Genomic DNA, 27,037 nt, shown 5'->3' on the forward strand with positions numbered 1-27,037 from the left:
CGGGGGAGGCCGCGGGCCCTCGAGGCCGTGTAAACCCGGCCGCCCTCCCCGGGCCTCATTTATTGCGGCTCTAAAGCCGGGCTCGTTCCGCCAGCCGGGCTGCTCGCCGGGTCGGCGGCATGACTCACCCCCGCGCTCCGCCGCCTGCTCCCGCCACCGCCCCCCACCCCGGCCCCTCCCGGCCGCCGCCAGCAGACCCTCTGACAAAGTGGGCCCAAAGTCGGGGAGGGTTTCTCCGTGGGGATGCGCGCGCCCCTGCCGCCGGAGCCCGCCGCCCCGCCCCCACCCGTTGCGGCGCCCCCTCCCCTCCCCTCCCCTCCCCCTCCTCCCCTCCCCGGGCCGCCCGCCCGTTCCCTCCCCTCCCCCGCTCCATAACTCAAAAGCTTGTCAAGCTGGTTCCAGACTCCTGGCGCCGGGCTCCGCTCCAGGAAAGAAAAAAAGGAAAAAGAAAAAGGGAAAAAGCCGGCGCGAGGGAGCGAGAGGGAGAGAAAAAGGCCCGTAGAGCCACACTGCGCCCCCGGGCCCCGTCCCCCTGCCCCCAGCAACCCTGCTGGGGAACCCCCGCACCCTGGGGGGCAGAGGGCGCGCGCGCAACACTGATCAATTATTTATGGGCGAATCAATTATTCAGCTGCCCCGGGAAGGGGAGGGGCGGGGTAAGGCCGAGGAGCTGGAGGGCGGCTGCAGAGACCACCCCGCCTGACTGGGGTCGCGGCTCTCCCGCTGGGCCTCGGGGGGTTGGGAGGCGTCCCCACGCCGGGGGTCCTGTTGTGAGAAAACTGCCTCGGGGTGGGCTCCAGGAGGAGCGCGGGGGAATCCGCGGAAACAACAGAGACAACTCAGAAACATCCCAATTAGACCGGGAGGCCGGGGGTTGAAAAGAGCTGACTGGGGCTGGGGGGTGGCGTGGGAAGAGCCTGGCTGCGAATTCTTTCCTTTCTGACTTCATTCGTTCCCTTCTCTTTTGCGAGCCCACTAGGGTCCACTGTGCCCAGAGCCGACGATGGCCGGTGGCAGAAGAGGGTTAAGAGCAGGAATTCGGAGTTAGCTCCGTTCCGTTGCTCAGTCGCGTCTTTTTCGTGGCTCTCTGCGACCCCGTGGACTGCGGCGCGGCCAGGCTCCCCTGGACGTAGAGCTGGGTCCGGTTCTGGGTCTGTACTGTGTTCTCCCCGGCTCTGTGCCCTTAGGCAAGGGACTTGCCCTGTCTGAGCCTCCACTCCGTCATCTGCTGGGTGGAGAAGAGCAGAAAGATAACGTGAAAGACGTGGGTGTGAGGATTCAGTAAAATGGGCACTTGGGCAAGGCCTGGCACCTAGTGGGGTGTAGGAGGGGAGATTCTTTCTTCACTTTAAGGGGAACATGCCAAGGCCCCCAATATCCTTCCCTCTCCCCTGCCCCCCAAATCTGGGCTGTGTGTCGGTCTCTCAGTTGTGTCTGACTCTTTGTGACCTCATGAACTGCAGCTCTCTAGGCTCCTCTGTCCATGGAGATTCTCCAGGCAAGAATACTGGAGTGGGTTGCCATGCCCTCCTCCAGGGAATCTTCCCAATCCAGGGATTGAACTCAGGTCTTCAGCATCGGAGGCAGATTCTTTACCGACTGAGCCACCAGGGAAGCCCATGCCCCCCCTACCCCAACTCTGGGTGCTGGATAACCTGCATCTTCCCTTGGCTTCAGACATTTGAAGGTCATTATCAAAACCAAGTCAACCCCAAGGTCTCTGTCCAGGGCTCTCACCTCTGGCAGGCTTCTCACTGCCTGGCCCTTCAAAGGCTAATGCCTAAGGCAGCCAGAGGGGTCGACGTGAGCCTCAGTTGGATCTTCTTGCACCCTACATCCTTCCCTCCTCTGCAGCCTCCTCCTCTCCCCACGTCCTTCATCCTCCTTCCAGCCTTCTCCTCCCTGCTTCCCATCTGCTGAAGAGGTTTGGAGCTCTGAGGCCCTGGGAGCCAGGGCTTGTCAGAATAGAAGTGGGTGCAGCTCTCGAGAAGGTCCTGGCCTCCCAGGACACACTGTTCAGGGCACCAATATATTTTCCAGAGCTCAGGAACTAAGCAGGCTTCTGTTTCCAGACTCAGGCTTGCCAAAGGGTTTACTGTCTTCTCACCAAATCTTACTATTGTTTTTCAGTCGCTCAGTCCTGTCCGACTCTGCAACCCCATGGACTGCAGCACACCAGGCTTCTCTGTCCTTCAGTATCTCCCGGAGTTTGCTCACATTCATGTCCGTTGAGTCGGTGATGCTATCTAACCATCTCATCCTCTCCCACCCTCTTCTACAAATCTTACAACAGCTGTGTGAGGTGAACCTGGGCAGATCTAGGTTTCCTGAGGCCTGAAGCTTTTACCATCTTGGGGACCCTCTTTAAGAAAAATAATGTGAAGTTATGAATACACTGTTAAGCCCAGAGCCTTGACAGGAGTACCTGAACCTGAAGCTTCATTATCTTCTGGTAAATCGCCACTGGAGGTAGGGGACATAATTATTCCTTTGTAGAGGTGGAAAGAAAGCTTTAGAGAGGGAAGTCGCTGGCCCAAGGTCACAGAGCTGGACAGAATGCAGCTGGGGTTCCAGCCCAGGTCTTACTCTACAGGCAACACCCTGAGCTGCCTCAGTGCATATACCACCCACCACCTCACCTTCTCACCTCTGCCCACCATGGCTCCAGCCCAGGCAAGGTCAGGGATAGCAGCCCTTTCCTCCAAGCCAGCCTGTGCCCTCCTTCCCAAGGCCCTCATGCCCCAGCACTCCAGCCTAGGAGACTTTCTGTCTTGTGACAACAACCACACAGTACCAGGAGGTAGATCTCTTCTGACCTTTCAGTTCCCACAGCTGTTCCTGCTCATTCCAGAACCCAGACTCCTCAAATGACCCCAAGGGAATGCCCCCTGTTAGGTGGTGAGCTCCCAGGCGCAGGGGCTGCCTCTGTCTTGTTTGGCAAAGCATTTTCAGCTTTCAGCGCAGGGCAGGTATGGAGCAAACCATTAAAATACATTTAGAAGTAACACCTATTCCCAGTTTCAGGAGGGGGTGGGATGTTAGGGACAGTGGAGACACTGTTAAACTGCAGACACCCGGGTCCCTCCAGACCTATTGAATCAGGCTCTCTGAACGTAGGGCCTGGGACTCTGCATTTTAGAACTCCCTCAGGTACATCCCAAGCTCAGCAAAGTTTGAGACACCCAAAACATTATGTGTTGACCAAGTCCCTCTCACAAAGGGGACTCATCACACCTGGTGGTGGTTTAGTCAGCAAGTATGTCTTACTCAGAGTTGGTGATGGACAGGGAGGCCTGGCGTGCTGCGATTCATGGGGTCGCAAAGAGTCGGACACAACTGAGCGACTGATCTGATCTGATCTGATCTGATGTCTTACTCATGCTACCCCATGGACTGTAACCTGCCAGGCTCCTCTGTCCATGGGATCTTCCAGGCAAGAGTACTTGAGTGGATTGCCATTTCCTCCTCCAGGGAATCTTCCTGACCCTGGGATCAAACCCAGGTCTCCTGCATTGCATGCAGATTATTTACTTATTGAGCTACCAGAGAAGCCCCTCATCACACCTAATTCTGGCCAATTTTACCAGTGTACCAAGGTCACCTTCAAGCTGAGAGCTAATTGTTTCTAATACTTATTAAAGATCAGTGGTGTCCCTGGGACTGGATCTGAGGTTTCAGATAGCTGACCTGACTGGACACTCACAAAAACTCTTTAAGAAGTAGAGACAATTATTGTTCCTATTTTATAGATAGAGAAACTGAGGCCAGGTGAGGCAAAGCAACTTGTAGACAGACAAAGAAAGAAAAAAAGTAAAGTTGTTCAGTCGTGTCTGACTCTTTGCAACCCCATGGATGGTAGCCTGCCTGGCTTCTCCATCCATGGGATTTTCCAGGCAAGAATACTGGAGTGGGTTGCCATTTCAAGGCACTGGGGAACAAGGAGGTTGAAACAGGAGAGCTGTCTGCAGGACCACTGGTCTCAGCAGTGTAACTTACAAGGGTCTCCATAGATAAGAGTATATATTCACTGCCTGTGAATAGCTTGGAAAAATGTACAGTCACTACAAGGACCTCAGGCTAAGATGTGCAAAAAATTAGGTGACAGACCCCAAAGAAATCTAATCAAGTAAGCCTCTTCTTCCTGGTTATCTTTGGAGTCAGTGTTCTGGGGAATGCGTGTTTGCAGAAGGATTTGATGTGTTTGCTTCAGGCAAATCTTTGCCTTTTCTCTGCCTGCTGTTCTGGTACAAAGGGAAATGGCCAGGCCAACAGGAGGAGAGAACCTGGGCTGGTGGTGAGCAGGCAGGCTGGCACTGCAGGCCGGCGTGGCTCTCTGGGCTATCTGCAGGACTCTGTCATCTGACCCCTGAGCCCGTGCTGTGCGCAAACACAGCCTCTTTTCTGCTCCACTAGTGTGATCAAGGCACTGGGGAGGCGTCCGCTGGGGCGGAGATGATTTAGTGGCCTCTGTTCCTGGTGCCCAAGGGGCTAGTTGGGGCGGAGGGTGTGGACTTGCTCTGAGAAGACCCAGAAGGCAGAACTAGGGGAGGTCGCCCAGAGAGGTGTTCAGCCTCACAAGGTAAACCATCTAATTGTCAGGGTAGCCATGTAGGTAGTGAGCATCCTACCTGGGGAGGTATTCAAGGACAGATAGGGTGTGTCTGTGTGTGTACAGAGCCATGACTCAGGAAAAGGATCGGCTGAGGCAACTTTGAGAGCTTTTTCCGTACCGAGACTGGGAATTTCCATTCTTAATGTAGTTGACCAGCCCAAGTGAAGCTGATGGGAAAAATTAACACAGAGAGAAGGTGACCAAGGTTACAGTGCTCAGACTGGGAACCCACAGGCCCTGAAGAGGCACCCAAGGGACATGGAACCAAGCCCACAGCCCTTGGCCTTCCAACAAAACTGCCATTGCTTAACACTTGGACATGCTCCTTTCTCTTGCAGTCACCTGTAAATGCTCATTAGCCCTTCATGATAATGATTAATAATACTATTAGTGATAACCAACAATCAATAATCGTAATATCCATAGCATGAACTGAGTACTTACTCAAGCAGGCGCTGTATGTTTAAACCCATGTAACTGACATGACAATCCTATGAACAATGTCCTTACTTTTACTATCATTCCTATTTAACAGATGAGGACACTGAGTCTCAGAGAACTGACATGTGACCCAGACTCAGAGCCGTGCTGCCATCCATCTGTGGGGCTACTTCTACCCTCAGTGGCAGGGACCCTGGCCACTTCCCACCCCAGGGTTACAGAGCAGCAGAAACTGGCATGGGAACAGGGAGAGGGGAACCATCTTCTCTAACTCCCTCATTTTACACCAAGGGAAACAGGTGCCAGTGAGGGGAAGAGACGTCTCAGTGTCAGCATCAAGACCAAAGGCTGCTGGTTTCCTGGGTGGGCTTCTCCTGTGCACTCCTACATCCCACTCCTCTTTCACAATGATATTTTAAAAGTTGTTAATGTTCGCATATTTGTAAGAACACATTGTTAAAGAAATGAGAAGACCTGCCACGTGTGAAGCAGTTAAACTGTGTGCAGAGACTGTTTGCTTGCCTGTAATGGGGACAATAACAATGCTTCCCCACTGACCTCGCAGGAGGGGGTCACAGTTAAAGGTGACAGGGAATGTAAAGCAGCTGTTTTATAAACTGGAGGCCACCGCCAGGGTGATCATCTTTGGATGCTGGGCATAGAGATTAGAAGTAAATGCTGCAGCCCCTATCAGGAAAACTGACCAGCATTTAGGGCCCAGCGCCATCAGGTCTCCTAGTGTTAGATCCTCCCTGGAAAGCATCCCATTCATTTATTCATCCTTCTGCCTGGAAATCATGTATTGAGCACCTGCTGTGTGCAGCAGTATGTCCAGCTCAGCAGCTTTGAGCCCAGGCTCCAGGTCAACTCTTCCCCGTCCTGGGTTCGGATCTCAGCTTCATCACTCTCCAGCAGACATGGAACTCCCTCTGGGAGCCTCTGTGTCTCCTGGTAGGATGTCGTCCGGCTGCTCTAGCAGAACCCAGGGGACAGCAGCTCACGGAGAGAAGGGCTGACTCCCTTCTCGGGTTAGTCTAGGGGGCTCTGTGCTGGGAGCTGGCCCAGGGCCTAGGCACTTTTTGTCTCTCTCATTCCATAGGGAATTGAAGTGAAGTGAAGTCGCTCAGTCGGGTCTGACTCTTTGCAACCCCATGGAGGACCCCATACGCTCCTCCATCCGTGGGATTTTCCAGGCAAGAGTACTGGAGTGGGTTGCCATTTCCTTCTCCAGAGGATCTTCCTGACCCAGGGATCGAACCCAGGTCTCCCATACTGTAGGCAGACGCTTTACCCTCTGCACCACCAGGGAAGTCCCCCATAGGGAATAGCCTCCACCCAAAAGGTGGAAGATGGCCACCACCTTCCCCTCCCAATTCTTTCCTGTGTGTTGGGAGGACCCAGGAAGTGGAGACTGCTCCTCCTCTTTCAGGGAGAGCTGGACAGCACTTGGATCATCTCTCTCACATCCCATTGGCCAGAACTGACCACATGACCTGCCTTAGTTGCAAGGGATACTGGGAAATGTAGTGTTTAGCCTGGCAGCCGTGTGCCTCATTAAAACCCTGGAGAGGGGGTTTCTATTACTAAAGGTGTGATAGCAGAATGGGTACTGGGCAGCAGCCAGCAGCCTCTGCCACGTAGGATTCAGGGAGGTACTTTGGGGAAGCACTCAACACAGGCCCAGGTATGTGGCTGGTGCTCGGGAACTGTGCACTCAGGAATACAGGGACCTGCTTAGACCAAAGCCCTGGGAACTGCTCTGGCTGTTAAGTGGGGGCCTCCACCCCATGCCCTGCATCCTCTAGATGATGGGGAGGAGCACTGAGAGACAGCAGTCCTCCACCCAACCCCTCAGGACTCCCAGCCCAGCCTGGGGAGGATCTCAGGTCTCCTTTCTCCCTTCAAAGGAAAAACAGGAAAGCAGCCTTGTATTCAGGGCTTGGGGACATGGAGAGATGGGTGACATAGGGGCCCTTGCAGCTCTGCCTCCACGGAGCATGGCAGCCTCTGCCAACCCAGAGCTCGAGGCTGGGGTCCACGTTTGCCGTGCTCAGGCTCTCAAACCCTGGGCAGAAGCCCTGGCAGGCATCTTTGTTCCACACCTTCTGAATGCAGCACCAGCTGGTTTGAGCTCAGAGAGACGTTCCCTCCCTGAATATTCCCCTCCGGACACGAAGCCCTTCTCAGCCTAAGGAGGACTGGTGGGTGACACAGGAAGGAGGAATATCACCTCCCACGGCACTGTGTCCCCATGGGTCCAGCGCACCCCTAGCCACGTTGCAGGAGGCTCTCCTTCAGAGGCTGGGTTTAGGCTCAGGAGCTGAGACACCCCCCCAACCCACCCCCCATCAGACATACACTGGTTCTGCCTCTTAGCAGCAGCATGAGCTGATCTTTCCAATTACAATGATGATGATAAAGGCACCGGTTGCTCCATGTTATTGTAAAGGTTTGTAAAATAATCCATGCAAGGTGCTTGTGGAGAGGAAGAGCTCAATGAAGAGTGTCTGTTCAGACCAGGGTGATGACTGTTATTTTCTTCCATCCATTCCTCCCCCTTTGCCCACCCGCTACCTGTCCACACTTCCCTGCCGTCGACGCCCTCCTATCCCACTGTCTGCACGCTAAGGCTTCTTTGAGGCCCCCAGACTGGGCAGGTCCCCTGCATCCGCTAGCTTTGCATTGCAGCTTTCTCCTTCCCAGTACTTTCCAGAATGTGATGAATTCATTCTGGGTGGAGCACTGCCCTCCTGACCTGGAGTCCTGAGCCAGCAGAGACTGTGCCTATTTCATTCATTGGCATAGCCCTGGTGCCTGACACAGGGTGTGGTGGCATGGTGAGGAGCCCAGTGAAAGCCCTCCGAATGAATGAATGAGGAAGTGAATCAATGGTTACATGAGTGATGAGGGCATTTTGCCATCTGCCTGAGAATGTGTATTTAAGAGCAGAGTTCAGGGACTCAGAAAGACTAATTTTAATGTCAGCTCAGTCATTGACTTGCTGGTGACTTGGAACAAGATCCTGCTTATTTTTTATTTTTTCCATGCCCACCTCCTCCCTGCTTCTTTTTTTTAAATGTATTTATATATTTTATTTTTGGCTGCACTGGTTCTTTGTTGCTTTGTGCGGGCTTTCTCTAGTTGCAGCAAGCTACTCATCTTTGTGGCGTGCAGGCTTCTCATTGCTTTGGCTTCCCTCGTTTTGGAGTGCAGGCCCTAGAGCACGGGCTGAGTAATCGTGGCTCAAGGGGCTTAGTTGTTCTGCATGTGGAATCTTCCTGGACCAGGGATCGAACTCATGTCCCCTACATTGGCAGGCAGATTCTTAACCACTTGCCCCTACTTCTTCTTGAGTTTTAGTTTCCTCCTCTAGAAACTAACAACGCATCATAGAGTTGGCGAGGAGTCACTGGAGATCATGGGGAAATACTGCAGAGATATTGAGCTCCCAGTGCATAATAACTGCTTATTAAGCACTGGTTGTAACAATTATTCTTTTTTCTTTGTTTTTTTTTATCGAAGTGTGAAAGTGAAAGTCGTTTGGTCGTGTCTGACTCTTTGCGACCCCATGGACTATACAGTCCATGGAATTCTCTAGGCCAGAATACTGGAGTGAGTAGCTTATCCCTTCTCCAGTGGATTTTCCCGACCCAGGAATTGAACCGGGGCCTCCTGCATTGCAGGCGGATTCTTTACCAACTGAGCTGTAGATGATGTACAATATTATATAAGTTACAGGTGTCCAACGTAGTGATTCACAATTTTTAAAGGGTATGTATGCTCCGGGGACGACAGAGGATGAGATGAGTCTGAGTGAACTCCGGGAGTTGGTGACGGACAGGGAGGCCTGGCGTGCTGTGATTCATGGGGTCACAAAGAGTCGGACACGACTGAGCTACTGAACTGAACTGATGCTCCATTTATAGTTATTATAAAATATCAGCTAGTCCTAATTATTATTAATATTCTCCTTGAAACAACCAGTGGCGTTTACTCTGCATTTTTATGTCAAAGTTCCCTGGACTGACCCACTCTCCTTCACTACTGGAAAGCTCAGGAATAGTTGACAAAAGCTTTCATTCATTCATTCATTCATTCATGCACACAGTGATTTGGCAAACACTTTCTGGGTGTTCTCCAAGTGCTGGGTTCAGAGCTGGTTGCTGGTGTGGGGAGTAGAAAGGAGGGTAGTGCAGGAGAAGAAAACCATCAAGTTCATCCTCTGGGCAAAAGGAAGTGGCGGAGACCCTCTGTCCACATCCTGTCACCCCCCACCCTGCCCATGGCCCGTCCATCTGTGTCCTTTTCCTGTGCCTCTTTCATCCTGGCCTGGGGAGGGGGCTCTGCACCCCCACCCACCAGCAGCCATTTCCTGCCCTTCTGTCATCTGCCTCCTTTGATCCTTTTGTCAAGAGACTCTTAGAAGCCTCTGAGCCGTTGGCAACCCTGGCAACCTCTTCTCCTGGGCTGGTGACCCCCGCAGAGGTTGGAGCCACGTGGGTTTCTCTTGGGATGCTGCCCTGGGAGGCAGATGGTTTCTGGCCTCATTCATTCATTCACTCATTCAGCATTCATCACTCATTCACAGGCTCCAGCCTGTGAGGGGCCCACACAGAGTAAAAGACAGCCCCGGTCCCTGCCCTCATGGAGCTCCCAGACCATTCTGAAGGGTGATGGATGTGCATTGCTGATAAGGAAACAGGCCTCCAAACATGGGCCTAGGGTCTTCACCTGGCACGAGCGCCCTTGCCCAGCTCAGAAGCTCAGCTGATGCTCTTTTCTTTTGACTGCGCTGGCTCCTGGTTGCGGAGCCTGGGCTCAGTAGTTGCTGCGTGAGGACTTAGTTGCTCCTAGGCAAGTGTGATTGCAGTTCCCTGACCAGGGATCAAACCTATGTTCCCTGCATTGGAAAGCAGATTCTTAACCACTGGACCACCACAGACAGGGCTTCCCTGGTGGCTCAGACGGTAGAGAATCTGCATGCGAATGCAGGAGACCCAGGTTCAATCTCTGGGTTGGAAAGATCCCCTGGAGAAGGAAATGGCAACCCACTCCAGTATTCTTGCCTGGAGAATCCCATGGACAGAGAAGCCTGGTGTGCTACAGTCCATGGGGTCACAAAGAGTTGGCCACGACTGACCAGCTAACACTTTCCACCAGGGGAGTCCCTCCACTGATGCTTTTGAGGGGCTGCCATTTATTGAGGACTTACCGCGTGCTGGGTGCAGTGGCTCAGCGGTTTGTGGCCCTGCAGGAACCTGCTGACTCATCCCTCTAGCCCTGTGAGGGAGGGACGGTTATTCTCCCCATTTTATAGATGAGAAGATCGAGGCACAGAGAGATGAAGAAGTCTGCCTGGGGCCCTGTGGCTTGTAGATGGCAGAGCTGGGTTTTGAACCTTGTTTGACAGAGTTCAGCACACATGCTGTTCTGTCCCCTGGTGAAAGAAGAAGGGTAGGGTGATCCCGGCATGAGGACCCTGGACTCACCTCTGCTACACAAGCTGGGGGACCCACCCTTTCCACATTCTGGCCTCAGTAGTTCCAGCGGGTGGTTGGGTGGGTGGGAGGGAGGGTGGGAAAGAGTCAGGAAAGAGGGTGGAGGCCCACCTCCAGGGGAGGCCCTTCGGAGGCAGCTGTGTGGACTTGAAGGGAGGCCTCCTTTCTGCTCCACCCCCCCTGGGGCCTCCAGTAAGAGGGAGGAGGAGGAAGAGGGTAGCTGGTTGGCGGGGAGGATGGTGGGGTCATCTCCGAGTCAGGACTCGGGGGAGAAGTGGGCAGGGCAGTTTCTTCACACCCTGGGTCCCACACCTTTTCCTCCCCCAACGCAGAGGCGGCCAATCCATCCATCCCTCCACCCACTCACCCATCCATCCATTTACTCATTCACGCATTCATTCGTTCACACACTCAGATACTGTGTGGGCAATAGGGTACACAGGTAGCCCAGTGTCTGTCCACAGTGAGCTTCCTGCGGGGCAGCTGACGACACGTGGAGAGCTCAGCACGAGGACGTTCGGGTGTGTTCAGCGCTGGGAAGCTGTGGAGTGAATGTCGTTGGGCTGCGGCCTCCTGCAGGAGCTGACGTTTGGGCTAAGATTGGAAGGATCAGTAACAAGAGCCCTGCAGCACCGTTTACAATAGCCAAGACACGGAAGCCAGCTAAATGTCCATGGACAGAGGACTGGATAAAGAAGATGTGGTACATATATACAACGGAATATTACTCAGCCATTAAAAAGAATGAGCTAATGCCATTTGAAGCCACACGCATGGACCTAGAGAGTGTCATACTGAGTGAAGTAAGTCAGAGGAGGAGAAATATTATATGGCCTCCCTTATACGTGGAATCTAAAAATAAGTGATACAAATGAACACACCTACAAAACAGAAACATACTCACAGACTTCCAGAATGAACTTACGGTTGTCAGGGGGAAGGATGGGGGGAAGGGATAGTTAGGGAGTTTGGGACGGACATGTACACGTGGATAACCAACAAGGACCTGCTGTATAGCTCAGGGGACTCTGCTCAATGTCATCAGGCAGCCTGGATGGGAGGGGAGTTTGGGGGAGAATGGATACATGTTATCTGTAGGCTGAGTCCCTTTGCTGTTCACTCGAAACTATCACAATATTATTTGTTAATCAGCTACACCCCAATACAAATTTAAAGTCTTTTTTTTTTTCTTAAGGAGCCCCAGCAGCCCTGGGGAGAGGGTCTCCAAGTGTCAGGAATGGCAAGTGCAAAAGCCTGGAGTGAAGAGTGGAGGGGAGCCTGTGTGAGAGATGGAGGGAAGGATGTAAGATGGGGACCAAGGCAGAGTCCCACATGGGCTGGTACCACGGGCACAGAGTCCCATGTCCTTCTGGGTACAACGCGAAGCCACCGGGCACTGGACATGAACCCAGTCTTGTCTTCAAAGGCGCTGTGGGTCTCGCTGGGCTGCAGTGCGCAGGAGGCCGGGAAGAGTGTGGTGGAGGCGGGGAGGCCCTGGGGAGGCTGCTGTGCAGGGAGAGATGGAGGGGCTGGACCTGGGGTGGCTGTGGGGAGAAACGGGGCACAGGTCGGACAGCAGAGCCAACAGGACGAGCTTATGATTGGGTATGGGGGTCGGGGGGCCTGAGTTTGGGGACATTCACTTTTCATCCCTTGGGACAGAGCGGAGCCTGAGGTTGGGGTAAGAACTGACCCCTCTATGAGTGGCTGTTCAGTTGCTCAGTCATGTCCGACTCTTTGCGACCCTGTGGACCGTAGCACGCCAGGCTTCCCTGTCCTTCCCAATCTCCCAGAGTTTGCTCAAACTCATGTCCATTGAGTCGGTGATGCCATCCAACCATCTCCTCTGTCGCCCCCTTCTCCTCCTGCCCTCAATCTTTCCCGGCATCAGGGTCCTTTCTGATGAGTGGGGCAACCCCCAGACTACAGACTCCCTGGACCCACAGCCCCACCCCACATCCTCGTTTTCTGTAGTTGATGGGGGCCCCACACTGTGTTTGATCAGCTGTCTGGGCCCCTCAGGGGCTGGCAGTCAGTCTGTCCCTCTGCATCAGTCCGTCTCAGAGAGGAGGGACCCCCAGGCAGAGGGAACGTCCACCCGAGTTGGAGCCAGACCCTCCTCGCTCTGCTTTGCTCCAATGCCTCCTCCCAGGAAGCCGGCCCTCCAGGCTGGGGGTTGGATGCTCTGCCAGCTGCGGGTGGCACTCCCTGGATCCCAGGACCTGGCCCCCACAACTGCCGGCTGTTTACCCACAAGGGCTTCTACCTGCCAGAGATCCCTGCTTTCCACAAGGAGCTCCAGCTCCCTGATGGCTGGGGAGGGCTGTTTTAGGGTCAGGACTATACCATCAGGCACCCAGAAAGCTGTGGCCTGGAAAATCCCATGGACAGAGGAGCCTGGTAGGCACAGTCCCTGGGGTCGCAAACAGTCCGACATGACTGAGCGACTTCATTTTCCTTCTTTCTTTCTTTGAGGCTTGTGAAGACACTGCCCGGCTCCTTCCTCCCTCGTGGCCTGACTCAGGGATGCCCCAGCACCCACCCCGCTGTCCAGCCACTTCCTCCCTCCTTCCTCATCCCCTTGTCCAGCAAAGCTACCCTTTTTTTAAAAAAATTATTTTTCATTAATTTATTTGGCTGCACTGGGTCTTAGTTGGGGCATGTGGGATCTAGTTCCCTGACCAGGGATCGAACCCAGGCCCCCTGTGTTGAGAGCTGAGTCTTAGCCACTGGACCACCCAGGAAGTCCCAGCAAAATTACCCTTTAAGTCCTTCCCAGCAGTCCCTCTGCCTGCCTTCTGCTACCCCAGTCCAGGCCCCCATTATTTCTCGCCTGATATCTGCAGCAGCCACCCCACTGGGCCCCCCTCCCCCACTTCTCCCTTTGTCCCTGCAGTCCCTTCTGCTCGGAGAAGCCAGAGCAATCTTTCTGGAAGGTCTCTGAATGCATCGCTCCTCTGCTAAAACCTTCCATGGCTCCCCATGACCCTCAGCATAACATGGAAACTAACATAAGCCCCAGGAAAGGCCCAACCCAAACTGACTTCTCCACCTCCCTCCTTGGTGGTACTTTCCACAGCTTGTAGCTCTCTGCTTCTGAAACGGAACATACTGCAATTGTTTGAATTAGCCCTGTTTTCTCCTCACCCCTGGGCCTTTGCACGTGTTATGTGTTCTTTGCCAGGAGCCTCCCCACGGCCTCTGCCTGGCTGACTCTGACTCAAGCTTTGGGTTTCAGATTAGACCCTCTTTTGCTGCCCTCTCCCCAGACCCTGCCCTGCCCATCACACCCCTGACCACCCTGGACAGATCCTCCTCTTCAGGTCCTCATCATGCCCACACACAGGAGGTGTCTGGGAGACGGTTCAAGGGCAAGTGGGAGGGTCAGGCTCAGGCCTCTGGGGCATGTGGGCAGGGGAGAGAAGGAGGCAGCCTCAGTGCCATTGTTGTAGCCAATGTAACCCCCTGTCTCTTGGGCACCAACAGAGTCCCATGGAAGGCCTTGGGCTACAGCCACAAATTTAGGAGCAGCTGGAGGGCACTGCCAAGGACAACATACTGGTCACTGCGTCCTGCTCTGTGACAAGAGCCATCCTTGCTGGAGGTCACTCTGTCCCTTTCTCATCCCCAGGTCACAGAGGAGGAAACTGAGGCTCTGAGCGGTGCAGGGACTTGCTCAAGGTCACATAGTCCTGCCAGTGGCGGGGGTAGGAACCCCGGATTATGGCTGCATTTGTCATCAGCCACCACCTGGCTGGTTTGGGGCACTTCACCTAGACTCTGCAGGCCTCCAGAATAATGGGTTTCTTAACTGCAATGACCGCTTTTCAGGGGGCTTGTGCAGTCAGCGCCCTGAAGGTGAGCATGATGCAGACACAGCTTTTGGAAGAGGTGGGTCAGAGAAGGGCGGTGACGTGGTCGGGGTCACAGAGCGTGGAGGGGTGGTGGGGGCCAGCTTCAGAGGCTGTGGTATCTGGTGAGATTTTTTTCATTCAGCTTCTCTCTGAAACGGCAGCGATCAGGGCTGGCGGGTGGGTGCGCTGCTCGGCCGGGTCAAGGGAGAGCTGGGGAGGCTCCAAGGTGTCAGGGCTGTGGCTTCAGGCCCGCTCTGGCCCTGGCTCTCCCTCTGCTCCCAGGGCAGGAGTGGGGATGGGGAGCATGAAAGGAGTGGTGGACACGTGAGCCACTCAGAGGCTGGAGCCCACCTTCCTGGCCAACTCTGTGGGGTCTCAACATAACGCTTCACTCCCCTGTTCCTGGCGCAACTTGGAAACTTTGGGGGTGAGCCTCAGTGGCAAAAAAAAAAAAAGGAATCAGCCAGCTCGTCTGCAGCTTGGCGCAGCCCCGTGGGAAGAGCACTGGATGAGGAGTCCAAGCTAGGCTCTGGCATGGCCTCCCTGCGTACCTGGCCCAGGCCTGCTCCCTCTCTGGGCATGGGATTCCTGGTGAAAATCTCTCACGTCAACCTAATTCCCCTTGATGCTCTGGATAGCTCATCCAGGGTAGGGATGGGAGTTCAGAACCTCGTTCTCTCCAGGGCCTCCTCAAGTGAGTAAAGGTGATGACCTGGTTGGTCAAAATCACTCACAAAGGGCCAAAACCAACTGCGGCTCAGAACACCAAGAAAACCGTCCCCACGCTTGCTCTCAGGAGACGTAAAACATGCGGGTTTAATCCCTGAGTCAGGAAGATCCCTGGAGGAGGGTATGGCAATCCACTCCAGTATTCTTGCCTGGAGAATCCCATGGATAGAGAAGCCTGGTGGGCTATAGTCCATGAGGTCACAGAGTCAGACAGGACTCAAGTGACTTAGCACATGCTCACGCTTGCTCTCAGTGCAAGAGAAGGCTTCAGACTGAAGTTGAGGGTGGCGGGTAAGGCGGTGTCAAGTTAATACCTTTTGAGAATTTACGGGAGGTGAGCCACACTTGCCCACCCACAGTAGTAGTCTGTCTTTTGGCCTGAGTGTCGACTCCCTATCCTTACTGCCTCAGTGCCATGATTATTCACATCCTGAGATATTGTTGGGTGCCTGCTCTGTGCCAGGCACAGAGGCTCAGAGGGGAGCCCACAGTCGGGCCAGGGAAGTTATCCAGAGCCTGAGAATTAGAACACAGTGTGGCACGAGGGATCACCATCCCCATTTGCCAGATGGGGAATCTGAGGCTTAGAGAAAGGGGCGCTGAGCTGGGAGCTGGAATTCAATGCCTCCACAGTCTCCTACAAACCACACAGGAGCTTGGCAACCCTCAGGAGGCTTGTGGACCCCTTGGCAGGGCCCACAAGAGGTCACACAGTGGTGCCTGTCTGTGCGCCTCTTGCTGCCTCCATTTCAGCTTCTGGGAGGTACAGGGCTGCCGTTAGCCACAGGGCCTTTGCACATGCCTGGACTTCTCTCCCTCGTGCTCTAACAGCCCTAGACCATGTACCCACGAGGATGGGGTTAGGGCCAGTTTCTCCCATGTTTAATGGAAATCCACTCCAGTATTCTTGCCTGGAAAATTCCATAGACAGAGGATCCTGGCAGGCTACAGTCCATGGGGTTGCAAAGAGTTGGACATGACTGAAGAGATTGAGCATACATGCATGCATGCACCCATAAAACCATCACTACTGTCAAGACAGTGAACACATCCACCACCCTTCAAAACTTTTCCTGTGCCCCTGTGGGACCTCCCAGCACCCACAGTCCCCAGGCAAACACAGAGCTGCTTTGTCACTATAGGTCAGTTGGCACTTTCTAGAATGTTCTAGAAATGGAGCCACACAGGATGCGCTCTGTGTCTCCTGGCTCCTTTCACTCAGCATCACGACCTTGAGATTCCTGCCCGTTGCTGCAGCATCGGCAGTTCATTTCTTCTTACTGTTACCGAGTCCTGTTCCCTGGTAGGGATGCCCAGGACCTGTGGAGCCACTCTCTAGCCAATGCATATTTGGGTTGGTTCCAGTTTTGCCTGTTACAAATGCAGCTGCGGTGAACATTCGTGTCCAAGTCCGCGTGGACCTAAGTTTTCCTTTCTCTGGGATAAATGCCTAGGAGGGGAATGGCCTGACCATATGGAAGGTGTATGCTCCACTTTTGAAAAAGCTACCAAATGTTTTCCAGAGTGCTTGAACCATTTTACACTCCCATCAGCAGAGGAGGAGGGTCCCAGAGGAGGGGGGGACTGGAACCCCGGCTCAGCCCACTAGAGCTTGTGTCCCTCACTTCCAGGCCCCAGACCTCCAGGACCGTCTGTCTCAGCTGGCCTTGCGCCCCCAGCGCCTCTGGGCTGCAGGAGAGGGACCAACTCCCAGCAGGGGGCTGGGCTGCCATCTCGCCCTCCCCTCCAGGGGTCTGGCTTCCCTTTCCAGCAGAGAGCTGCCTTCCCCAGCCCCCCCATACTCTGCCTTCCCTGGCCCCCCTGGACGACAGAGCTGGGCACACAGCGGGTGCCAGGCAGATGTCGCTGGGCCCAGGAAGCAATGGGCTGGACCTCCCTGGGTTCTTGTCTCTGGCTGTGTGAGGGGGCCTGGGGCCTCCCAGGCCCCTGACAAAGGCTCCTGGGTGGTGGGGGGAACGCTGAGGGTTTCACTGGGCTCCTTACCAAGCTGGTGAGAGGTGAGTGTGTGTGCGCGTGTGCGCGGGGAAGGGGCCTTGTGCCTTTGAGCACTGGGACAGGAGAAAGAAAGAACCATCAGAACCTAACGGAGGGGGGGGGGGTCGGGGGGGAGACAGAGACGAGGACCAGAAAGAAGCCGCCGAACCGAGGAGGGGCAAACCTCCCCTGCCAGACCCCAGGGAGGTGCGAAGAAGGCGGGGTGGGGTGCCAGAGGGGAGCAGGAATTCTTCATTAAAAATGAAAGCCCGCAGCCGGGCCCGCGGCGGCCGAGGAGCCAGGCTGCCGGCAGCTTCCAGCTCGCGGGAGCAGCGAGGCCCGCGCCGGCTCCAGCCGCCCGCGGCCGACCTCACGCGTCCTCAAAGCCAGCCTGTCCCACTTCCCCCGCCGGTTGCTACAGCAACTGAGCTCTGAGTAATCAGCAGCACGGTGACCTTTCTTCCCCCGGAGAGAGGGAGGGAGGGAGGGAGGGGGGCCGGGGGGGAGAGAGGGGGAGGAGGCTTGGAGGAAGGGGGGAGGCGGAAGGGAGGAGGGGGAGAGGATGGTGAGGGGAGAACAGAGGGAGAAAGATGAAGAGGAGGAGGGAGGGGGAGGATGGAGGAGCGGTGGGGGGGGGGGAAGACGGAGGCGGAGGGGGGAGGAGCAGGGGGAGAGAGAGGAGGCAGGCTGAGCGGCCGGTCAGAGCTGTAGAAACACTGCAGCTGGGGTCTGGGGCTTTGCGGGGAGGAGCTGGCAGTCAGAAGGCAGAGCGAGAAGGGGGTAGCTGGCAGCCCTGCGGTGGGGGCAGGGAGACGCTGCAGAGCTGGCGTGGGGGAGGCCCGTGGAGGGGTCTGACCCCCACTGATTCCTACCCGGCACCGCCTTCACCCGACCCCCATCTCACGCCCTCCTTTACCCTCAGGCTGCCCCTTTCCAGTCGCGGGGCATTAGGAGAGGTGGACAAGTCCCTGTGTGCACTCTGGCTCCAAAGATACCCTTTTGGAGCGGCCTCGACTCCCCCATTCCCCAGATGGGAAAAGTGAGGCTCCGAGGCTTGACAGTTTCAGAGCCTTTCACCCTCTGTGACACCCCTCCCCACCTCCTCTCATCTGCCTAGGACTGTGAGGCAAAGCCAAGCCAGGGCCAGGTCCGGGATGAGTCCGGGGTCCACCCCCACCCCCGGCTCCCCCACTGCTCTGCTCTCTGGCCTCTGTCTTCCTGGTTGTAAAGCAGAGATGCCCGAGGAGGTGCATGCTGTCCAGGGAGGCAGCCCTTGTTAGGGAGGGTCCATCGACCCTCTCAGACCCAGGTATTGATCTGAAATTCTCTAAACACAGCAGAAGCAAGGCGGGGAGGATGTGAGAGACCCAGGGAGCTGGAGGAGCTCAAGGAAGGGCATGGTGCAGACAGGTGTCGGCCACCCAGGGACCCCTGGGGAGTCGGGGCCCCCAACCTGGGAAGGGCTTGGGGACCTCTTAGTATCAGGTATCCTGCCCGCCCACCAGGGGCTCCTCCCCAGCTCAGCAGCCCTGGGCCAGCATCAGGCCCATCACTCGCCTGCTCGCCTGGCCCTGGGGACCCGCCTGCCTCCTGTTTACAGGCAACAACCCCCCCCCCCCCGCCCCCGCCCCAGTCAGAGTCACAGCCGCCCGTGGAGTGGGGGAGGGATGACAGATGGCGGAGGTGCCATTTTAACCAGAGTCTGCAGCAGTGGGGGAAGGGGAGGAGGGACCCTCGGGCTGGTGGGGGCTGGGACCTTGCGTTGCTGCCACCTCCTGGGGCCTTGGGTCTCCATTCCTCTCACGGCAGCACCTCTCCCTAGCCCGAGGCACCCAGGCCTGAGGGGGCACTGACCCAACAACCATGTCACTTGGGCCACCCAGACTCCCATGGACTCGGCAGGTGCCCCTTGGGTAGGCTGGGTTGGGAGGGGCCCCTGGGAGGCAGTCTCTCAAGGCTCCATGGCAAGGAGAGTCCCATGAGCCCCCAGCTCACAGCAAGGACTCCACCACTGGCCAGGAAATGCCAGGCGTTGGCCGGAGTAGCAGTAGCGGGAGGAATCATGGCCCCAGAGCCCAACCTTTATTTAGCTCCAGGCTTCAGCTGAAAGCCTTAAGGCACAGATCTTGGAAGGGGGCTGCATTCTTAGCTCTTCACTGAGGCCTGTTCAGAACTTCTTTGGACCCCAGCATTTCATCTCTAGTGGTGAAGGGTCCTGGTCCCACCCCACCCACCTCGCTGGAGGTGAACCAGCCAGTGATGGGGAAGTGAAGTGAAGTCGATCAGTCGCATCTGACTCTTTGCGACCCCATGGACTGTAGCCCACCAGGCTCCTCTGTCCATGGGATTTTCCAGGCAAGAGTACTGGACTGGGTTGCCATTCCCTTCTCCAGGGGATCTTCCCGACCCAGGGATTGAACCCGGGTCTCCCACATTGCAGGCAGATGCTTTACCATCTGAGCCACCAGGGAAGCCCTGTGATGGGGAAGCAGATGGCAAAGCACACTGGTACCTCCGAGGCCCGCCTTTCCTAGGTGAGGAAAGCAAGACTCAGAGAGGTGAGGTCACTTGCCCAGGGTGACCCAGCTGGTAACAGGAAGCGCCACACTCTGGGCCGTCCAGAAGGAGGTACGTATGAAGCCACAACGTGGCCGCGCAGAGTGGGCGTTCAGGCTAGCTGCTGTGGCCACGAGCCTGCCTGTACCTGGGGCTCTCGACTCCCTGGAACACCCATGTGTGCAGCCAGTCCTTCGCACGCGGGATGCTCATTCTACAGCAAGCCTGTGGGCCATCATTTGGTTCCCGTGGAGATAATAGCAAGGGCGGCTGTGCCACTCTGAGCCCAGTCCCCGGCCCCTCGCTGGGCAGAGCAGCCACACGTGTTTTGTCATAGGAAGCTCCGAGGCACCTTCCCTGGTGGCTGCTGCTCTCCCTGTTTTCAGGTGAGGAAAGTGAGGCTCAGAGAAGTGTGTTGACTTGCCTCAGGTCCCCACCACACTGAGTGCCAGAGCTGGAATTGGAATCCACTTCTTGATCTCAGAGATGACCTCATAACCCCCGCCCGAATCAGCCAGGCTCAGCCAGACTCAGGGGTGTGGGTGCTGCCCATGATGGACTTGCCTGTAAACCAGAATTCCCTTGAGCTCATTAGGAAATGTCGATGGAAACTGCACAGAAGTTCCCCTGTGGGCACAGGAAAGAGGAAGCTCATCACAGGACAGGCACAGAACAGGGTGAGACTGGTCAGTAGGGCTGGAGAGGCCATGGTGCCATGGGGTACTCACAGCCCAGGGATCTTTTCTCATCCCTGGGTAGTGGTGGTGGGGCAGGGAGTGGGGAGCAGGGACCATTGCCCCTTCAGGCAGATAAGGAAGCTGAAGTCCAAAAAGGTCAGATGATTACTACAAGCCCCAGTGATTCCCATTAGGGTGAGAATCAGGGCAAAGGCAAGATTCCCAACCCCCAACCAGTTACCACTGCTGCCTCTGTCCACCCCCTCACCCATCCTCCGTCCTCCTCTCTCCATCTTCCCATCCATGCCCTCATCTGTGGATCTCTCCACCCAGCTACCATCCATCCACTCACCCACCTACCCACTCATTCATCCATCTGCCCATCCATCCACCCACCCATCCATCCATGAACCCATTCACTTGTCCATCTTCCCAACTACACCTCCATCCACCACTCATCCATCCACCCATCTTACATCTATCCATCCTGTCCGCTCACCTACCCACTCCTGCATAAACCCATTCACCCATCCGTCTTCCCATCTATGCATCCAGCGCTTTGCCCACCCACCCACCCACTCATCTATCCATCATCTGTCCATCCACCCACACATTCACCCATCCATCCATCCATCCATTCATCTACCCATCTCTTCATTTATCAGCTCATCCGGTCATCTAGCTCTCACCTATCCAACCACCACGCCCCATGTAGCCATCTATCCGTCTACCACTCACTCCCCTTTCATTCATCTATTCATTGTACTTTGCTGTTGTTCAGTCACTTTATTCTATAGCTATTCTGAGTCCGGTTCCTTCACCTTTCAGTTCTTAAACATATTCTTATGTGACCTGGACAAGGAAATGGCAACCCATTCCAGTATTCTTGCCTGGAGAATTCCATGGACGAGGAGCCTGGTGGGCTACGGTCCATGGGGTCACAAAGAGTCGGACTCAACTGAGTGACTAACGCTCTGTGAGCTGGGTGCCGATGCTGTCTTCTCTGTGGAAGTATACCAACTCCCCATCTCCCAGTTCAGCATAACAGTTGCAACTGGTCCCCATCAAGACCGCAGCTCCTGTGCAAGAGGTTCAAGCTGCGCTTCTTCCCTCCTTGCCTCCACTTGGGTGGGATCTGGCCTGGAGGTGCTTCTTCTCCTTTTCTCTTCTGAGTCACTTCACCTCCCCATCTGGGTATTTCAGTCCCAAGTGAGAGACCTCAAAAATGTGGAAGATGATTGAGCCACCAACATGGAGGTCACTTCCATAGCCTTTGTTGTTGTTGTTGAGTCGCTGAGTTGTGTCTGACTCTTTTGTGATCCTATGGACTGCAGCCCACCAGGCTCCTCTGTCCATGGGATTTCCCAGGCAAGAATACTGGAGCAGGTTGCCATTTTCTTCTCCAGGGGATCTGCCCGACCTAGGGATCAAAGTCGAGTCTTCTGCATTGCTAGGCAGATTCTTTACTGCCGAGCCTTGCCACTATGCAAAGCACATGGATCATCAGGGCACTGGGGACTGTGCCATGAGCATCAGTGTTGGCCAGGGGATGGGCCAAGACCCACCAGTCCCGGGACCAAGGATCAGAAGGATGATCGGGACCAGGCCACTTCTGCACCTGCCTCCAACCTGCTGTGTGACAAATGGCAACTGAAAACACAACAGTTATCCCCGTTCTGAGGACCGGAGTGAGACGTGGCATTTCAGGAAAAGGCAACAGCCTTTCAGCAACTCGATGGGGAGGTTTTTGAAGGGTTTAGCAGGGCTCAGCCTTTGAGGTGTACATTCTCTTGTTACTAAAATCTTCCAGAAAGGTCCCTTGATTCTGCTCAGGCCAGCCAACTAGGTATGAGCGTAATTCATTCATTCATCCTGCGTTAGCTGTATACCAGGACTGGTACTAGGGCGGGGGCTTCCCTAGTTGCTCAGCTGGTAAGAATCTGCCTGCAGTGCAGGAGACTCTACTTTGATTCCTGGGTTGGGAAGATCCCCTGCAGGAAGGCATGGCAACCCACTCCAGTATTCTTGCCTGGAGAATCCCCATGGACAGAGGAGCCTGGTGGGCTACAGTCTATGGGGTCGCAATGAGTCGGACATGACTGAGTGACTAAGCACAGCACAGGACTTGTTTAAGACTCTAGAAATCAATAACAAATATTTTCTGCCCCTCAGAAATGTGCTGACCCTCGTCTTGGGACAGAAACCACAGTCATATTGCATGTGTGGTGGTTCAGGAGCCAACTCAGTCCTGGGGGCTCTGAGGAGGGGTGTCAACTGGGCCTGGACTGGGCTGGCTAGGAGGGGGTCCCAGAGCAGGGGCACACTCAGGATCTGGAAGGACAAGTCTGATTGGAAAAGGGCGTTCGGGACAGAAGGAACGGAAGGATAGCCCCTGCAGAGCCACAGGGGCAGGGGAGGGGCAGAAAGGGGGAAGAGAGGACAAATGAATCCCTACTCTGTGCGATAGTGGGGGGAGGGGACACTGTACCCAGCATCCCCCTCTCATTATCTCATGGATCCTCCCAACAATTCTGTGGCCGTCATTCCATCCTCTTGCACATTTCATCGATGATAAAGCCAGGCTCAGAGAGGGCCAACAACCTTCCCAAAGTCACACAGCTTCTGCACACTGGATCTGTCAGTCTGACCTCAAAGTCTGGAGCCTCTGCGCATCGCCCCTTCCCTTGAACATCTCGCCCTCAAGGTGGAGGTGTGGGAGAAAGCGCCCCGTCAGCACTGGCTCTCTGGGGCAGCTAGGATGCTCGCGCACTCATTCAGATTAGCAAATATTTAGATTAACAAATATTTATCCCCTTCTCCTCGAGGTCAGGCCCCACACTGGCCTTGGGGGTAGGGCTGTGACGACACTGCGGCCCCTCTCTGCCTTCCTGGGGCTCCCTGGTAGGGGGAGGCGATGGGGATAGAGCTCAACTCCAGGCAAAGCCCTGCTTCATCCAGACTTAAAAATAAACCCAGGTTCTGCCCAGGCCCAAAGAGTGGGGGGCCACAAGCCCCCAGAGCCACGGCTCTGGAAGGCAGCAGACAAAGCTGTCAGCTCGGAGCAGGCTCCTCTCATCAGCATGGGGCCCCAGCCTCCCTGCTTAAAGATCGCCTCGGGCGCTCTCTTAAAGATGCTAACGTCGCAGCTGACATTTGGGAGATCCTGGCAGGCGATCAAACCCAAGCTGAAAAATCGGAGCTGCCGGGCGGGGGCGGGCACCAGGCAGCGGGGACCGGGGCTGGTTGGGGCCGAGGGCAACAGGGCTCAGGCGGCCACTGCTGGCTAAGGCTGTGCTTTCCGACTGGCCCAGTGCGGGTGGGGACTGGGCTGTCTGCTGGAAAGACCCAGCAGAGAAGGAGGGGGAATGCAGAAGGCAGGGAAAGAAGTGAGAGGAGAATGGCTATGGAGAGACTGAAATCTCTTAGTTCGTCCCCCAACTCAGGGCATCATCTGTCAATAATCAGACCAGCTGGGGTAAGAAAATCCACAGGATGAAGAGTTCTAAAAAAAGAGAGAGAGAGATAAGGTGGAGAAAGATTCCGGGTGCCAGTTATACCTCTGACTGCAGCTCTCAGAAATGGGTAATGGTACCCTGCTCCAGTACTCTTGCCTGGAAAATCCCATGGACAGAGGAGCCTGGTGGGCTGCAGTCCATGGGGTCGCTAAGAGTCAGACATGACTGAGGGACTTCACTTTCACTTTTCACTTTCATGCATTGGAGAAGGAAATGGCAACCCACTCCAGTGTTCTTGCCTGGAGAATCCCAGGGACGGGGGAGCCTGGTGGGCTGCCATCTATGGGGTTGCACAGAGTCAGACATGACTGAAACGACTTAGCAGCAGCAGACGTGGGGAGCAGAGCACTCTGGGGAGCTGAGAGGTCAGAGGGCGGAGGTCAGAGAGCAGAATTCCCACTCCACAGCTGCCTTGGACACGCTGGGCCTTCCGGAAACTTCCAGATGCCTGAGCCCGCCTTGTCTCCTTTCCCTTTCTTTGTATGCAGTCTCCTTTCCCGCCACCCACCACTGTCCACCCACCTCTACCCTCTCACCCACCTACCTACTCACCCATCCCACCTACTCTACCCCTGCCTCACCAGTTCACCTCTGTTCATCTACCCAGCCATGCCTCTACCTAGGTTGCCAATAACCTCCTTCATTCATCCATCCATTAGTTCATCTCCTCAGCCAGCCATCCTCCACGCGTTCACCCATCTCCAGCCATTCATCCATCTTCACTCATTCATTCATCCGCTCCACCCAAATGTCCATTCGTTCCCTATGCATCTACCCAGAGACCACTTCTTCAGCACAGGAGAGGCACAGCCAGCCCCACCTTAGGGGGTTCGGGAAAGACTTCCTAAGCTGAGACACAAAGAATGGGTAGATGCGATCCAGGCAAAATGGAGGAGGGGCCCGTGTTTCCCAGAGAGATGGGAGGCGAGAGACAGGGGTCTCTCAGGGGAACATCAGGTTGTGTTCTGGCCTCTGCTTAAGAGAGAATAGTTTATCAGTGAGCCCCGGAGAGGCGAGCTCTGAGGCTGGAGTGGGCAGGGAAGCTGGGCACACCGGCTCTGAGGAGGGGATGTGAAAGACCCGGAAGGCCAGGTTATGGTTCTGCAGCTGTTTACCACCGACCCCTTCAAACAGGCCCATCAGTTCCTGCAGCCCTTCCCCCACCTCTCCATCCTCCCAAATCCCAACATCTCATGGTTAGATCGCAACAGCCCCACACTTACAGGCGTTTTTTTTTCTTTTTAATATCTGTGAATTCTGGCTTCTCAGGGTCAGAGCCATGCCTTATCCATCTTGGTGTCCTGTCCCACGGTACTTCGCCAAACAATATATATCCTGCCCCCCAATCTTCCCCTTCTTCCTTGAGGGCACCCCTTCCATACACCCAGTCACTCTTGCCCGGAACCTGGGCTCCACCCTCATTCCCTTCCTCTCTCTCCAGTGCCACCCCCTTGAGAGTTGATCCCCCAGACCTGTCATTTCACCTCTGACATACCTTGAATCTTCTCTCCACCTGCTCAGCCACCAACTTGGATCAGAGCTGCAGTCTCCTCGCCTTCAGGCTTGCTGTCCATCAGGCCACATGCTGGGTGCCATAAGAGAGCTCTTTCTACATTAGAAATGTGACTGTTCGATTCTCCCACTTAAACCTTTCATGGATAACCTTGTCCACTAGATAAAGTCTTAAGTCACTGCCACTGCCAAGAAGACCCTTCCCTAGCTGGCCAGAGCTGCCTTCTCTGGGCTCCAGGTTCATCCCTCTAAGATATGAAATCCGTCAAGTTCATTGCTATTCATCTTGGGTCTCCATAACTATGATCCTGGCTCCAGCCCCTGGACGTCTTGGCCCAAAGCCTAGAAACATCCTGAGTCGTCAGCTCCCTGCTCATCCCCACTCTTGTCTCCACTTAGACCCCTCATTCTGTCTCATAGAGCCAGCAAGCCATCCCATGTCCTCCATCCCACCACCAACACCTGGTTGGCCCTCAGGTAAAAGAAAATATTGCTAAAAGCTGCAAGAATACTCCCAGACCCTCCTTCCCCACGACTGACCATTTCCATTTGTTGTTTGTGCCTTAAATCAAAGCCAACTGCTTGGCCTCTTCTGTGCCTACAAAACACTTTTTTAAAAACTGATTTTGTGGCTACAGAAAATTTCCTTCCTGTCTTCACATTCACAGGAAAGAGAAAGCCCTGGCCCTGACTCAGAATTGGATTCTAGCTGGAGGCGTCCTTTCCGCGGCTGGCTCCAGGGAAAGGGTTTATCTGTTTGTTTCTTGACCTTGAGCGGGAGCTGAGGCAGCCAGAAAGAGGAGAGACAGGAGCTGGGAGGGGAAGGAGGAGAAAAGCTGAAACTGTGGCCCCAGAACCCTGCGCTCTGCCCCGAGGGACCAGCCAGGTGAAATTAGAAGAAAGGAAGGAGACAGGCCATGCTGCAGGCACCGCGGACCACAGAGGTCCTGAGGAATGGCTGCCTCTTTGGCTTCTGGTCCTCTGAGGTCCCCAGGGTGTCCCCATCCCTCATCCCCTTGGAAACGAAACAAGCTAGAGAGCTGGAAGGAGAAGTAAACCACCCAAACAGATCAACTTTGCCATCCATACGGGGGCCAACTGAGGCTGTTACAGATCCAGTGCTAAGTGGTGGCCATCAGTCCAGGCAAGCGTGCTGTGCCCTCCGTGAGCCTGCATGCTGAGGACAGTGGCACCTACAGGGTGGGGGGGTGGGGGCAAGAGGTAACGAAATAAAGCAAAGCTCCCTTCTCAGAAAGGGTCTCCTTCCTGACACATGACTGAAATTTAACCCACACATGTATTGAGCATCTCCTATTTGCCTGGATCCTTGCTCTCAATGATCTGACCATCTTTTCTCCAATTAAACTGGGGGCACATTTCAAGCAGAGACCGTTTATTTTCTCCCAAATAACTTCATTCTTACTACAAAAGTAAGACAGGCTTGTTATAGGTATTATAGAGAATACAGATAAGCTCAGTGAAGATATTAATAATAAGACTGCTTTTAATCTTGTAACTCAACGATGGCCACTTTTGAGGTTTGGAGGGCTCACTTCCTCTCCTGGTCCTCCTCACCCAGCATTCTCTCTTGGAATCTTGCACGCAACAGACATGTAAGAAGGATCTTTTGTCTGACCCTTTACCTGTT

The 27,037-nt window shown here is 55.0% G+C and overlaps 1 long non-coding RNA gene across 3 annotated transcripts; it reads right to left on the reverse strand.

Annotated features, from left to right (window-relative positions):
• Window positions 1-607: 607 nt before the first annotated feature.
• Window positions 608-25,866, reverse strand: LOC147362426 (uncharacterized). 3 transcript variants are annotated; one of them, XR_015136201.1, is made up of 3 exons: window positions 25,373-25,866; window positions 10,266-10,490; window positions 608-1,228 (listed from the first exon to the last, which is right to left on the reverse strand). It is a non-coding gene; the product is annotated as an uncharacterized LOC147362426 (long non-coding RNA). The 3 variants fall into 3 exon arrangements; XR_015136202.1 differs by lacking the exon at window positions 10,266-10,490 and having other exon boundaries at window positions 608-1,225; window positions 25,373-25,818; XR_015136200.1 differs by lacking the exon at window positions 10,266-10,490 and having other exon boundaries at window positions 25,373-25,705.
• Window positions 25,867-27,037: the final 1,171 nt, after the last annotated feature.

Source organism: Bos grunniens, chromosome 11, assembly GCF_055505025.1.
Source record: "Bos grunniens cultivar Pamir isolate PY7600 chromosome 11, Bosgru_T2T1.0, whole genome shotgun sequence".
Lineage (NCBI taxonomy): Eukaryota > Metazoa > Chordata > Mammalia > Artiodactyla > Bovidae > Bos > Bos grunniens.